The sequence below is a fragment of the Stylophora pistillata genome, chromosome 9, assembly GCF_964205215.1.
Source record: "Stylophora pistillata chromosome 9, jaStyPist1.2, whole genome shotgun sequence".
Taxonomy (NCBI): domain Eukaryota; kingdom Metazoa; phylum Cnidaria; class Anthozoa; order Scleractinia; family Pocilloporidae; genus Stylophora; species Stylophora pistillata.
The window spans coordinates 18,045,976-18,062,517 of record NC_142527.1 but is presented as its reverse complement, the minus strand read 5'-3'; the positions used below and the strand labels follow the sequence as shown (position 1 = coordinate 18,062,517).

The 16,542-nt window shown below is 37.6% G+C and overlaps 1 long non-coding RNA gene across 1 annotated transcript; it reads left to right on the top strand.

The window, feature by feature from the left end:
* Positions 1-1,401: 1,401 nt before the first annotated feature.
* Positions 1,402-4,574, top strand: LOC148723610 (uncharacterized). The gene is made up of 2 exons (XR_015991990.1): positions 1,402-1,596; positions 4,208-4,574. It is a non-coding gene; the product is annotated as an uncharacterized LOC148723610 (long non-coding RNA).
* Positions 4,575-16,542: the final 11,968 nt, after the last annotated feature.

The window sequence follows — 16,542 nt, the reverse complement described above, 5'->3', positions numbered from 1 at the left end:
ATATTTTCATTTTTATCGTATTATTTTTGTTTTGTTTGTTTTTTTTTCTATGTGGCATGTGCGCGTGAAAATCTCGAAGACAGACTCTTTTCAGTTTTCACGTTCATTTTTTTCTCGCAATTTTCAAACTTTCCGATTATCTTCTTACTTATTAGTGTGTTTGCTGCCGCGAAAATGAAGAAAAAAAGACATATATTGATGAAACATTAAAATTCCTTTTTAGTTTTACTACTACCACAAAAGAAAATTACTGTGATTTTCAATCTTTTTCATCCGTTTCCTTTTTTTTTTCTCCAAATATCCTGTCACTTTTCGACATGAACTTTTCGGATGACAGTGCAACACATCAAATTTTGTGTATGCCTGTTTTTTTTTTTTTTGTGGGAAGCACAGTCATCTGATAGTTAAGTTGTGTTCTGTCACGTTCTTAGGCAAATAGTGTCTTTCTCCATTCGGAAGTAAAAAAATGGATCCCAGAGAATTTATGACAACATGTAGGGAGGTGATCTATTATAAAAACGTTTTTGTTTCTAGAGGAGTAGCATTTTTCTTCGTTGCTAATGGTTATAGAAAACAGCGAAGGTTTTGGCAAGTTGAGCGAACTAGCTGGCATGTAAACTTCACCTTTAACTTCTTTTACAATCTAGAATTAAGGATAGAAGTTCATTTCTTGTTAGATGCATTGTAAACAGATCGTGAACGTGTAAATTCTAATTTGGCTAGCTTTGATTTCCCGGAATACTGCCTAATCAATATTGACAATAAGGGGAAAGAGGAGCCTTTGGAAAACGTCGAAGCACTAAAAATTGGCCAAATATCAGGGCGAAGATAATCTCTCCCAAAGTCCACTTCAACGCTATTATGGTGATGTTAAGCATGTAAACAAAGGCTAAGGTAGTGATTAAACCCTAACAACAGATGACTTTTGAAGAAACTTCATTGTGACATTCTATCAAAACTGCCTAAAAGGATATCTTCATACGACAAAGGCGGTTTCATATTTTTTGTCTGGGTGCTTTACTTTTATAGAAAGAGAGATATACCACTTTACATAAGTGTAAGTATTTCAAGTATCCAACGTCATCGATGCAGCTGTTCCAAACCCATCATCTTGATAAAGAACTTTCGGATGAGTCCGCGCCTAAACGAATGAAAAACACCCGCCACGACGTAGTAACTGCTTCCCCAAACTAAGCCAAAAATGGTCGATTATATTTCTTTAAAAAACAACGAACAGCTTTATTCTATAACCCCCCAAAACGATATTGTTTCAGAGATGAACTATCATATGCGTGTTATGTCGGGACATACTCTCTCTAGTTTTTATGTTGTTCCAGTGTCTTCTCGAGCCCTTCACAGCTATACAAGGAGCAAACATTTCTGTCCAAGGTAATTGTTTTCGATAATGCGGTTGTCTTTGATTCATTGATTAAGGAACGTTTCCGCTTGTTACACCGTGCTTCGATAATTGCCACAAAAAGCTGATATAAGTTCGTTCGTTTATCGGCTCATTCATTTTTGAAAAGCACAGAAGTAGCATATCTCTTCAAGCGTGGAACCAAGATTAAGTGATTGATCAGTTGTGCTGCAGTGAAGGTAAAAGGAATCAGATGTAACGCCACAAATAGTTAAGATTTCAATTTAAAAGTTCACTTTCATTTAAAATTAAGAGAAATTTCTTTAGTTGTCTTCCTCAAATTCCTTCCAACCATGATGCCTTTGACCTCATAATGCTATGTGAGCGGTTATTGATTTTCCCTTTCAAAATGGGAAATAGTTAAAAGGAGAAGATAGCTACACCCGGCGAAATTCATGGAAATTGTCAAACATCATTCTTCATCTAACTGTAAGAAACTTCAATGAACCGACCAAAAAAGACTCCTCCCATTTGAGTAGATATTTACGCTGAATTTAACTAGTTTTATAAACTGTTTCCTGGTAATCATTATACCTACGGACCTCGCGTTAACTCGAATCAAAATCGATCGACCGGGGATTCACGAGACAAATGTTACTGTGCGTGAACGCTCAGGAACTCGAATCCTTGTTAACTCGGACCACGCGCCAACTCGAACCAAAATCGATTAGACGGAGACATACATTTACTGCAATCGATTCTTCTCGCTGTTAAGCGAATCCTCGCTAACCTAAACCTCGTTTTGCCATTTCTCGAGTCGAAATCGAGTCACGAGTCAAGTTCGAGTCAATGCTATTTTTTATTTTATTTTTTTCCTGAGTCCTTGTTTGATGTCTGTTAACTATTGATGCACCAGGAATAGAAGAACACCTAGTTTTAAACTAAAAACTTGCTTTTACGGCTGTCTGCAATGCGTTGCTGGGTACAGCTTCATGAAAAAACTGGAAACATTCCTGGGCATGTAATAGTTATCGTCACGGATTCCGACTTTTTTACTTACTTACATCTGAGGGAGAAGTCTCATTTTAATGGCAAACCGTCTAAAGTTCCTTGGAGTAAAACTAGAATCTCAGCATTTTTCGGACTCGACCACAGGGAACCATTCAAGAAGAGCGCCTCAAATTAACCATTCTTTCCGCAGCCGGTGTGGAGAAAAGATATTAAATGTTCCGTAAAACTTGTTTCAACGTAATGAGGATATGCACCTTTTCTTGATTTTCTCATGACATACGGGTTTCACCTGCTCAAGACTTTCAGAGCATCACAAAATTTTGTATACTGTTTCATAATGCGTGTAATGCATAGTGTATGAGACACGCTGTCACGAATACATGAGTGGAAGGTGAATTCCAACACTAGTCGATGACCGCGAATTTTATTGACTTCACTGATATTTGATCTTGTTTTGCTTTTTGATAGCTACGATAATAGTTGTTTGTCTAATGTCATTATTTATACAGAGGGAAAAATTTTGAGTTGACTCAAACTTGACTCATGACTCGCACTTGACTTGTAACTCGTTCTTGACTTGGGCTCGAAGTTGAATCGTACATTGGAATAACCCCACCAGAGTACCTCGTGCCAACGTCACTCGAACCAAAATCGATTCCACAGAGAATTCGTTTGCAATGATTTTACCATGAGCCAATCAAATCGTCGCTGATCCGATACGCACGCCAACTCGAACTCAAATCGATTAAACGGAGATTTCCGTCATTAATTTATATTAATTTTAACCTCGGCCACCCGATTTATCGCTGACCCGGACTACGCGCTTACTCAGAGTAATTTTGATTTGCCCACACATCATTTTCAATATCATAATTCCGCTTGATAACTAGAGCTACGGTTGTCAATGCAATGGATGACAATTTAAAATGTTGAATGTTTTTTTAAGGAGCCTTGCATTCGTTGTCTCTGGCCAGGTATTACACAAAACCACGAAGAAATTTGAATATATCAACAAAGTTGAAATGGTAAATTGGCCACCTTAACGGTTACAAAAGGTGACGTTTCGAGCGTTAGCCCTTCGTCGGAGCGAAAACCACGAAGAGCCTTGTTTAAGGGCCACTGATCATATATGTTGAGAATCCACCGACAGTTGCAAAATTTCGTAATTAATTTATTTCCGCTAAAAGCCTCTTTTGATGAACCTTTTTCAAAAATTGTATCAAAAAGTTCGAGAATGCGCCATAGAAATGCATCATTATCATTATCGTTAACATTTAAATAATATTATTAAGGCTATTGTTAAGAACGACTCAATACATCCGCGGTTAAACTCAAAGTTTTACTTTATTCTGACTAAGGACAAAATCTCCTTGGCTAATACTCGATCTTCACAAGGCAAAATCTCGAACGAAGTAAAAGTACGTGACATTTGATCCTTGTCACTCATTTTAAAAATACCATAAATGTAACGCAACGTCACGTTCTCCTGAACAGCTATCATTTTTTTTGTAGGCAGCTATTTTTGTTTCATTTTGTCACACGGAAATCGTACAAGGGAATTAGCAAAAAATTAAAAAGTTTCTGATTTTGTAGCATGTTACCGCGCGACTCACGCTCGATTGGCTTGAAATCAAGCTTTTCCGAAACTCCTAAGAGCAGAATAAAGATAACATTCCTTTTCTCTGTCCGCTCGTTTCCACCTGCTAAAAGGAAACGGGAAAGACGGCTTTGCAGGTTAATCAACTGGAATTCGCGCAGTTAATTTTTTCTGTTTTCCAGAAATAATCCCGAGCTCTTCAATAATGAAAACCATGTCCGTTATTCTCTCTTTGTTAACAGATGGAGTGTGCCATAGTGTTTGTTCTTCTTCTGGTTGCTGCCTTGCCATCATCAGCCCTTCCCACTTCCTGTAATCAGTGTGACGTGGATTATGACCTCTGTTCGGAAGCGTGCATAAAGATTCCAGAGCTTGATTGTTCCGCCTGCACGCCAATTCGGGAAGCCTGTATGGCAACTTGTTCAGGAAAATGAGCTGGTGAAAGTACTAACAGGCTTCTAGAAAACCAAGGAATCGTCGAAATATATTACAAGATCATGTTTTAGTGTGTTGTGTAAAATTTAGTGCCACAACGACCGATTTCTGATATACATGGAAACTATGGATCATGTCAACTGGTAGAAATAAAAATATATCAAAAATTTAGAATTATACTCTCTTAAATTACATTCCAAAGCATAAGTCCTCGTTGGCAACCTTTTTCAATTCTGTGTACTGTTCCATTAGCCTCGTCCGTTAGATTCTTGAATTGAGTACGAGACTGTCTCTAGCTGCGTAACGGTGAGTTGTTTTAGCAAATGTTCAAAGTGAGACAAGAGTGTGTACACGCCGCCAGCACATGACACCGGCTAACTAAAAGTTCCCGGCATGCCCGATTCGCACGGGATGGTACGCAACGCGTAACAGAACATTCCGTGAGAAATTACACGATCCCATGCCAATAGAGAAAAAAGGCGAAAAACATCTGAGCGGAAGTAAGTTTGTCATGGCAATGTGTTGTCTACGGAAGCAAATATCAAACACAACGAATATATGAAATTCATATATTTGAACTGCGGTTGTAGAAACGTATTTGTGCACGATCCTCGCAGTAAAGAGCACTATTTAAGCAATAGTGAAAATCAGACCTACAAAAAAAAAATTTTCAGGTCTGATTTTTACCGCTAAAGTAGTGCTCTTTACTGCGAGGATCGTGCACAAGTAAGTTTCCATAACCACAGTTCAGATATATGAATTTCATATACTCGTTGTTTGATTTATCATCTTACGGGATTATGTCGGACTAATTTGATGACCTGCTCTCAGTGGGCTTGTTAGCTCAATTGGTAGAGCGCTGCACTAATATCGTAGAGGTGAGTGGTTCTAATCCCGTACAGGCCTGAATTTTTTCAGGTCTGATTTTCACTATTGCTCAGATAGTGCTCTTTACTGCGAGGATCGTGCACCAATACGAAAGCAAATGCGTTAGGTTAGATTGAGATTGGGAATTAGCATGAAACGTTATGAAAACTTCAGATATAAGTATTTTGACGTATTATCCTTATTTTATGTCATTTCGATCTCGATACTGGTAACAACAACAACAACAAAATAATGATTCTCTGCAGTTCCGTATTTGAAGCTAACGCGTATTTAAACATAAAATTTACTGCATAATTTTTTCAGTTGAACTGGTCAATCCTCATTTCTCGCCCCTATGGAATTTCGACTTCCTCCAGTTTACTTCACAGTAAGCTAAGCGAGCGGGATTTTGATACGACAACTGGAAAGAAGAGGAGGCCTGGGGTGGGTCACGAACAGTTCTGAGCCTATCGCCTCCCTCCTTAATCATAAAACAAACGTATTATACGCCTTCAAATTCTTTTCAGGCACCTGTCAAAAGGCTCTGTTTTATTCTAATGACCCCACCCTCATTGATACTTACAATTTTCATGATTCCCCCTCCCTTGGTGTCTATGTGCAAACACCAGTATCAAACAGTACAATATATTGTACTCGTCCAGTACTTAAAAGCTCATAGAGGAGCCTTTTCATGAACGTACACAACTACCGTAGACAAACTGTACACGAATTATTAATCCTATCAGAAAACCGTACCTGCGTAACCAGGCTCCTGAAGAAGGGACAAGGAGGGGGAGGGAGGGTGAATGGGTGAAATAAAACACTACATTATCTATATATCCCTTAATACTCTGTAAGAGACGACTGATCACCTTATGCTTTCCCGTATGATCCCCTCCTCGGGCAATAATTGACTACTGGTCCCCCGACGTTATATCTGATAACGTTTTGATACAATATGAACAAAATAAGACCGGTACAAAAGTTATCTCATACGATATGGAGTATAACATTACATAGAGGGAGTAATTTTCAATTTTGGCAAGGGCAGAACTATTCTTATCCAAATCAAAGTTCAAAGATTTGTTTCAAGTCTGATATTTCTACACCCACGATTTTCGATTTAGTCTTCTTGATCTAGGTGCTTGGTTTACCCATTCCCCTCCCCCCCCTTCCTGTGGCATCTTTATCTATGAATGTTTTGAAACTCATCGATAACTAATTAGAAGTTATTTCTAGAACATTCGCAGTACAGGTAGAAAGGATTCCCTCATTTTCATGCTGACTGTAAACACACACGTGCACAGTACAGGTAAAAAGAATTCCCTCATTTTTAATGACTGTAAACACACACGTGCGCATTACAGGTAAAAAGAATTCCCTCATTTTTAATGACTGTAAACACACACGTGCGCATTACAGGTAAAAAGAATTCCCTCATTTTTAATGACTGTAAACACACACGTGCGCATTACAGGTAAAAAGAATTCCCTCATTTTTAATGACTGTAAACACAGATTCTTGATTTCGGCCTGCAAATGAAACGTTGTGTATGATTATTGTCGAATCGCACCACTTAAAATACGCTAGAAGGAAATTGAACTTAAAATTTTCAATTTTCATTCTTATACAAACTTGAGGAGGTGAGTGTTTTGCGGCAAGGGAAAAGAACCAGGTTATTTGATGTCCTCATTGTACAAGAATTTAAGAAGTGGCCAAGGAAAATTAAATATTTGAAGCGAATTTCTAATCTAGATCCCATACATGGCAATTTCCGCCAAGTCCATAAATTTCCGATTTAGCGCTTAAAGTATTGCAGAAATAGAACTGAATCGCACGCACAAAAATTGATGTTTTACAATGTTAATTGCGAGAAAGTGTCCGATCTAGATATCCTAAAAAAGGGATTAAAAAAGTAAACATCGAAATTTCTCTTTTAGTGTCCGATTTTCTTAATGCTCCAAGCATTTTAAGCTAGGTATCATTTAATTTGTATCAGAGTACAAGATCGATGAAGGAAAATTTGATTCATTTCTAAGATAACCTTTGTGTCTAAAAACTTTTTTCATAATTTTTTGCGTTTCGCGGATTCAAGACTGACCCATTTTGCTTAAAAAGGTAAGCGGATAGTTTGACACACACTGAATGCTATCAAGCAAACAACTTAACAATTAAATAAATTAGTTTCGATGTTTTTCTATTTAGATACGTCAGAATAAAAGTGAGTGGGACGAGGGACGCGTCGTTTCTTTCTTGTCAGAAGCAAAATTAGTAACCATAGTATCAATTCTCTCTTTCCGAAAGGGATTATGGCGAAAAAGAGTTTTAGATCTGAAGAATGGTGAGCAGTAAGTAAAGGAGCCTCACAGCTGGAAAGAAATGATGCGAGGTTTGACAAGTGCTTAACGAGCTCGATTGAGTGGTCTGATTTGGGACATTTGGTCGAAGTCGATTTCAACTAGAAGCAAACATTGTGCAGAAAATAGTCCAAAATGATAATCATGACCACCGCGTTGGAAAAAAATTGCAGCTCTGATTTTGTTTATGTTCGTTACCTTTTAGCTCCTGTAGGACAATAGAAACGTCTCCTTCGTCAAGTGCTTTTTGTAAAGGTTTTATATCGTTTAATCTTTTTTTAAGGGTGACAACTTTTGTAAGATGGAAAATAAATAAAGTACCATTGTTCGCCTAGGTGATAATTGCTTCTCATAAGACCAGTGTGCGTAAAAAGCCTCTGATTAAAATGGAAATTGAATGAAAATGCTCAGCGTTAATTGAGTTTTAATGGGAAGCATAAGGAAGACTAAAAGCCCCTGTTAACTGTGTCAAAGTATTTATTATTTTATTTCGCAATAATAAGAGGACTAGTATAAATTATCACTTGGGAGCAAAATACGTCGTTGTGGAAAGGACTGTCAGTAATATCTGCTGATTTGTTTAAGTTAATGAGAGTTCTATTTTCTTTTTGCGGCTAAACACGTATAAATGTATCATAAATGACGAATTGAGTCCCAAAAATCACTGTATACTTACGAAAAGGGCTGTTAGCTTCGAAAAGTGCTGCACGAAGGGAATATTTGCACGAAAATAAGTAGAAGGTACGTTGGAAGAATTGGATTCAGTGGTGCTTACAGTCTTAATACCAAAGGGTTCAACGACCGGGTTATCTCTCCTTTTTACTGGAATTTAGCCGTGCGTCCCCCCTACTTGAAACGAAATCAGTTCGTATCCTGTGCCAATTAAAGTCAAGGAAATTGTAGTTAAACTGACGTCTGTATTGGTGCTTCTCTTTAAAGTAATCTGTAAGGATTCAAAGCTGAAAAAAATCCATTCAATTAAACAGCAGTTGTCAAGTCGCATTGGTTGTGAACGAAGAAAGTAATTTTGGAAGGTGTCAAACCAACTTGGTGAACGTTAACATATTTTCATTTTTATCGTATTATTTTTGTTTTGTTTAGTTTTTTTTTTTCTGTGTGTGCATGTGTGTGTGAAAATATCGGAGACAGATTTTTTTTAGTTTTTCACGTTAATTTTTTTTCTCGCAATTTTCAAACTTTCCGATTATCTTCTGACTTATTAGTGTGTTTCCCGTCGCGGAGATGAAGAAAAAAAGACATATATTGATGAAACATTAAAATTCTTTTTTAGTTTTACCATTACCGCAAAAGAAAATTACAGCGATTTTCAATCTTTTCATCCGTTTCCTTTTTTTTTATCCAAATATCCTGTCACTTTTCGACATGAACTTTTCGGATGACAGTGCAACACATCAAATTTTGTGTATGCTTGTTTTTTTTTTTGTGGGAAACACAATGATCTGATGGTTAGGTTGTGTTCTGTCACGTTCTTACGCAAATAGTGTCTTTCTCCATTCGGAAGTAAAAACATGGATCCCAGAGAACTTAGTACAACATATAGGGAGGTGACCTTTTATAAAAACGTTTTTCTTTCTAGGGGAGTAGCATTTCTCCTCGTTGCTAATGGTTATAGAAAACAGTGAAGGTTTTGGCAAGTTGAGCGAACTAGCTGGCATGTAAACTTCCCCTTTAACTTCTTTTACAATCTAGAATTAAGGATAGAAGTTCATTTCTTGTTAGAGGCAGTGTAAACAGATCGTGAACGTGTAAATTCTAATTTGGCTAGCTTTGATTTTCCGGAATACTGCGCAATCAATATTGACAGTAAGGGGGAAGAGGAGCCTTTGGAAAACGTGGAAGCACTAAAAATTGGCCAAATATCAGGGCGAAGATAATCTCTCCCAAAACCCACTTCAACGCTACTATGGTGATGTTAAGCATGTAAACAAAGGCTAAGGTAGTGAGTAAACAACAGACGACTTGTGAAGAAACTTAATTGATACATTCTATCAAAACTATCTTAAAAGTATGTCTTCATACGACAAAGGCGGTTTCATATTTTTTTGTCTGGGTGCTTTACTTTTATAGAAATAGAGATATACCACTTTACATAAGTGTAGGTATTTCAAGTATGAAACGTCATCGATGCAGCTGTTCCAAACCCATCATCTTGAGTTCAAGAACTTTCGGATGAGTTCGCGCCTAAACGAATGAAAAACACCCGCCACGACGTAGTAACTGCTTCCCCAAACTAAGCCAAAAATGGTCGATTATATTTCTTTAAAAAACAACGAACAGCTTTATCCTATAACCCCCCAAAGCGATATTGTTTCAGAGATGAGCTATCATATGCGTGTTATGTCGGGACATACTCTTTCTAGTTTTTATGTTGTTCCAGTGTCTTCTCGAGCCCCTCACGCTCGAGGCTCGCTAAAAATTTGTGTATCGACCAGATTTCTTGCAGTTTAATAGTTCTGGGGACGGGGCTGCAGTAATCAAAATGGGGCATAATGAAAGCGTTATAAATTTAAATTGCAGTTTCTTTGGATATAAAGGGCCGTACACGTTTTAGGGCGCCCATAGCTGAAGAGACTTTCTTGCAAATCTCTTCAATGTGGCTACCCCAAGAGAGTTGGGCATCTATAGTAAGACCCAAAGATTTGGTCTTGTCGACTCTCTTGATAATTTAGTCATCAATTCTGATTTCTAAGTCGTTACATTGGACAGATAGTCTTTGTCTTGATCCAATAATCATTAACTCTGTTTTAGCAACATTTAGACTGAGCTTGTTAGCTTTCAGCCAACGGCTAAGGTTATTCAATTCAGGGGTTAGAGCTAGCTCAAGCTCCGTTAATGTCTTAGCAGATATCGTAAGATTGGTGTCATCGGCAAACATTCTTGGTGCGGCGCCCCGCAAGGAGTTGGGAAGATCATTAATGTATATTAAAAATAGCAAAGGACCCAATATGCTACCTTGCGGCACGCCGCAACTGAGGGTACGGGCAGATGATAGTTTGCCACCGACACTACATCTCTGAGTTCGGCCACTCAAGTACGACGAGAACCACTTAATAGCTGCCAGATCGACACCCAAGTATGACATCTTGCGCAAGATTATTTCATGATCAATGGTGTCGAATGCCTTAGTAAGGTCAATAAAGACAACTCCGTTTAAGAGACCATTGTCGATATTTACCGACCAAGAATTTGTTGCCTCAAGCAAAGCCGTAAGCGTACTATTTAGAAAACGGAACCCTGATTGGCAGCCCAATAGCAATTTGTTATCATCTAGATAACGAAAAAGTTGATTGTAAACAATTCTTTCAAAAACTTTGGAAATTATAGGGATTACAAATATTGGTCTATAGTTGTTAGGATCCGATTTAATACCATTTTTGAAAAGAGGAGTCACTTTGGCCGTTTTCCAATCATTTGGATATATCCCCGTGAGGATAGACTTAGAGAAGATTGAGGTGAGAGAGGGTGCGATGATATAAGCAGCCATTTTCAATAATTTACTCGGAATCATATCAAGATCAGTGGCTTTCTTTTCGTCAATTTTTGACAAAATGTTAGATACAATATCAACGCTCGGAATTTGTAAAGAAAACGAATGAGTAGGGTGTTCTAAATAAGACTCAAGATCAATATCAACGACAGAAATATCTTGTGCTAATACTTGCGCAACGTTTGTAAAGTGATCATTAATAGTTTCCGAAATGTCTATAGGATTACTTACTATTTTTTCATTTACCTTAATCTCCAGAATATTCGTCGACTTACTACTGTTACGTGAAGTTAGCTCGTTGATCACGTGCCACGTTTTGCGCAAATTACCTTTATTGGCTTCCAGGTTTTCGGAAACGTAGAGTTTCTTTGCAAGTTTAATTGCGTTGTTTGCCTGGTTTCTTGCACGCCTAAATTGATCCCATAAAGCAGGGTTATTGGAGGAAATTGCCTTCTTTTTAAGGAAATCTCGTTTTCGGATTTTAATTTTGTGATAGTCAAGTACTTGCCGATTTAAACATACTCGTTTTTTTATAATAAACATTATTATCATTTTAGTATTATTATCATTGTTATGTACATGCTGTTTTTACTTGTATGTAGTTTAATGCATTTTGTACAGTTTTTCCCCTTTTTTCTCCTAATTCTTGTTAATATAATTTATAAACCTGTAATTCAGTATTTTCTGCAAGAGGTTTGAATAAACGTTATTATTATTATTATTATTATTTCCAAAAAAGGACATAAAGGACGAACATGAACAAGAAGGCGAAGAAGAGAAAGCTGATTAAACAAAACGATAATTTTGTCTTTCTTTTTGTTACGACACAGAATATTGAATTTGGCTGAGAGGAAATGTATCTATGAATAATTCTTGTGTAGTCGATTAAAGCTGAAAAGAGTGTGGTTGTTAATGGTACAGAGACAGCATACATCACAAAGTTATGCTTTTTTTTTTTTTTAACAACGCGCAGCAAACCTGAGCTAGCTTTTAAATCCTTTTGAGTCCTCTGGTCAAAGTTTTGCTTTGTTTTCATCGCCACATTAAATGTGGTCGTTAAAATCTACACAGGTTAAGCGTCTTTGATGAGGTCTGATTGCGTTATGAATTTTCCAATGCTATGTGATAGCAGAAACTTCATCAAGTAACCGCGAATATTTGCAGCCAACGTATGAAGTGTTTTGTCATACCTCGCAACTCATAAGTACAACAAATTGACAGTCGTCACCTTAGATTTCATTGAATTTAAATGTTGCAGATTCCACATTTGCCTCGTTTAAGGCGCAGGACCAGATCACGTGCAAGTTACTCCCTGGTCGAAAGTATAAGTTATCATTTCCCCTCTCTTTATTGTAAATGAGGCCCCAGTTTCGTATTCTGCACACTGAACATATACACACTGAAGATTCAACGAACACCTTCCAGTTTGATCCATTAGCTTGACCACACAGAACACAATACTTCTTGGTACAACACATTTAATGTGGTCTCCATTTGCCCTTAATTTTATTCTACTTTCCCTGCTTGTTGCACATATAAATAAAGGGGTGAGCATAACAAGGTAATTTTGGTTTTATCAACTGAGTCGATAATGTAAATTGGCCACCGCAAAGAGATTCAAAGCTGACATTTTGAGCGTTAGCCATTCGTCACGGGGAATGGAGGAACTGTGGGTTGTGTGTGTGTGTTCATATGCAGAAGATGGAGCTGCGCTATCGGTGGGAACATGGTAACGAGAAAACCAAGAATTAATTAGTTGAATGAAAAGAGTTCGTTGATACCGTGGGGATTAGGAACCGATTTGAAAAATGAATTTTTGTTCTAGAGTTCTGCAGTTTTCCGAACTGCCTGGATGTAAGGAAAGACCGCAGACTGCTTTATGCTGCTTAGAATGATTAGGCAGATTTAAGTGTCTAGCGACTGGTTTGGATACGTCATTGTGAATTTTTACGTCGCGAAGGTGTTCTCGGAATCGGTCACCTAGTCGTCTTCCTGTTTCACCAATGTATATCTTTTTGCAATAAGTGCAAGTTCTGCAGTAGATGACATTGGCAGAGGTGTACGTGAAGTGATCAGTTATCTTAATAGATCGTTTGGGTCCCGAAATTTTCTCAACGTCACGAAAGAAAGGACAAGTTTTACATTGTGCGCGAGCGCATCTGAAAGTTCCGAGTTGGTCTAGTTTGTAGTGAACTTCTGACCAAAAAGTTGCCTAACGCACAACCCACACTTTCTTCATTCGCTTTGACAAAGGGCGAACGCTCAAACATCAGCTCTGAAACTCCTTACGATTGCCAATTTGCATAATCGACTCAGTCGGATAAAACCAAAACTACATTATTGCACATATAATCGCCCCACATGAAATACTCCGCCTTATTATGCTTTTAAAGTAGCCTATCGTGTATTTGACATTTTGTTTTCTTATAGACAGGCTTGTTTCGCGCACACATATTACCTACGTTACTAGGATAACAGCTTCTTTGGTCAGGCTTCCGTGAACGCGCTTTCGCGTAAACACTCCGCTTTAACTACAGTACTAAATATCTATGATAAAAATGATGCGGAAAACTGAAACAAGGGGCCTTTTGGGCTGCTTACATTAAGTGTGAGTTCCGTTGTACGTGTGGCGGGATGGAGTTTTGTGGTCTTGAAACTCATTAATCGGCATTTAAGAGTAACGTGTGACTCTTTGTCAGTAACATGTCAAATCATACAGCATTGGCTACAAAAAGGAAAATTTGTCAGGAAAAAGGTCTATCACTCGTCCTGACTATACTAAGGTAAGGCAATCATGTTTTGATACTGAAAGTGGCGCAGTTTTTCTGTTTTCTTAATTGATCGAATATCGCAGTCTGACTCAGTACTGAAAGCCCTACCAGAGTGTTCGTCGCATGTTTTTAAATCGTTCGGTCGATCGCTGAAAAAGGTTAACGATGTGTTGACGCAAGGATAATAGGATTTAAGAGCTTGTGTTTCTCAGACAGGCAATCTCATTTTCGTGCTTAAGGTTCTAAATTGCCTTACCACTTGAAAGTAATCGATGTCGCCGGCCTAAATAATGACTGCCTTGAGGTCGAGGTTGCCGCAGCGAGTTATAGTATACGGTGCCCATGCGAGCAATATCCTGTCGCTTGGCAGAATCAAGTTTTAAGTAAAACGATCTGTTGGTCCCTTTTAATCGTTTTTCCTGCAAATAAATATGGTATAGAATCTCACAAAGAGACAAGTTCAAGATTTTATAGAATACGAAGTTTCTAATAGATATTGATGCGGAGTTGCAAAACAAGTTCTGATCAAACAGGTGCAATAAGTATCTTAAGTTAAAAATGGGCAAGAATGTGGCAAGATTTGGCTAAGTCTTTTCTAAAGTATCATAAAGGCGCACTTTTATATAATACATAAAGGACATATAAAGAGTTACCGTGAGAAAACTCATTATGCATGTACAAATTGAAATATTCTTTACAGAAAGATTCCTTTAAACTTAAATGACTAAAATGCATGGTGTTGTTCTCATTGTTGGATTCAAGGCAGCGTAAGATGATGGAGACATTGATTATGAAATAGAGAATAATTGTCTGACCATTCGACAGCTTTGCGTGATCTTGCAAATTTGTCAGCTGTGGCGTGCTTCACGCCGTCATCAGAGCGAAACAATTTTAAGGATGTCGGGTAACCACATCACAAGTGAAGCGTCTGTGATGATGTATAAAATCCGCAGACAGAATATTATTACGGAAGTTGTTTCGGTCTTTAGATCTTATGCCGAATGCGGTAAATCAAGTTTACTCCGATTCATAAACGAATCATCATAAAGGAATCTTTAATCCATTCACAGCAGGATCATTTACTTGAGTTCCATGATTCACCAGCCCATATGTCGGCCTCGACTATTATTCTTTCCAAATGACCTTGTTTCAAGATGATCGTATCCGTGGTCATGAAGCTGCTAAGCTCATTCGGAAAGTTCCTTAAAAGAGAGACAAGCAAAGTATTATGACATGCAATACTCCTCTTTTAATTTTGATTGAAGTAGTCTTGAGCAGGCGTTGAAAATAAGTGGAATGATGAAGTACTTTTCTGATTAGAGTTCTTTTCTTTTTTGTTTTTTTGTTTTGCCAATTCCAAGGATATTAATGCTGTATTTCTTAAAGCCGCAGCCTGCACAACTGATGGCCCAACTTGAGCAGACTCCCATTATAAAATTATGAAACGTTTATGCTCCTTTTCGTTCGCTAAATTACATTAAACTAAAGCCAAGACGAGGTCTCTTTAGTTTGTGGATACTAGTCATGTAGTCATGTAGTCATGTAGTTTAGTTTGTGGATATTAGTCATGTAGGATACTAGAACGTGGGCTGCAAGGTTTACGGTAGCCTCGGGTGACATCAGAATCTATCTTAAATTTGAATTGCCAGAAATATTCTTGAATGAAAGATTATATTTTTTTATGAAGGCCTCAAGGCGTTAAGTGGTTTATCAATAGCCAAAGTATGCTACTCTGGGTTCAGAAGTTAATCAATCGAGGTTTTTATTTCCACTTCTCTTACGTAAAAGTGTTTCAAGAATAGTCAGCCTAACAGCTAGTCCGATTTGACAAAAAGCTCGCTTTTTGTAAAGCAAATAATTTTTTAGCGGAAATGTTGGGTTGTGTTTCGAAACTGTTTTCCTGGTAACTACCTCCTGTTTTTGCACAAAAAGTCGTTTCAAGAAAAGTCAATGGCTGACCACGATTATTTGTCGCATTTGTGGCAGGAGGATCAATTACAGGAGATTGTTAAGAGTGATAAGTTGTGGGATCTAGTATCAGTTTAGTGTTTTGATTGATTGATTGATTGAACCCACTCGTAAAAATTGCGTTTCGTTGCACTCACTGCAGGCTTCCAAAAGTCTACGTATTTTTCAACCCTCCAGAATGATCTGGTATTTCAAGCAGCTGATGTTTTCATTCCTAGGAGTAATTCTAATATACTTTTAGAATATAAAAAAAAAAAAAAAAAAGAAAGAAGAAATGCACTTCTAACAATATTTCCATCCAAAGAGGTGTCGATTGAACGACTGTACGAAGTAAAGCAACGAACGCAACACGCAGATATAACGAGAGTCCTTTCCTGAATTTTTACAACTATCATCATTCATTTATCATACGTGACATTCTAAAACTGAAGTAAAAATTATAAAATTGATAAAGAATGGGTCTAAAAACACCGAGAAAGAATCCATTACTTTGTAGTTTAATAGAAAATGTGGATATCATATTTAGAGCGAGTCTACGGTTTTCCAATAGCTGTCTTAGAACGTCGATTTGATATTTCTCCAATTTTAGAATATGCCCTATACCCCCTATGTCGAAAATGATTACAGAAGAACTTAGAAATTTTATGACTGATTTCTTCCTATTTATTTCA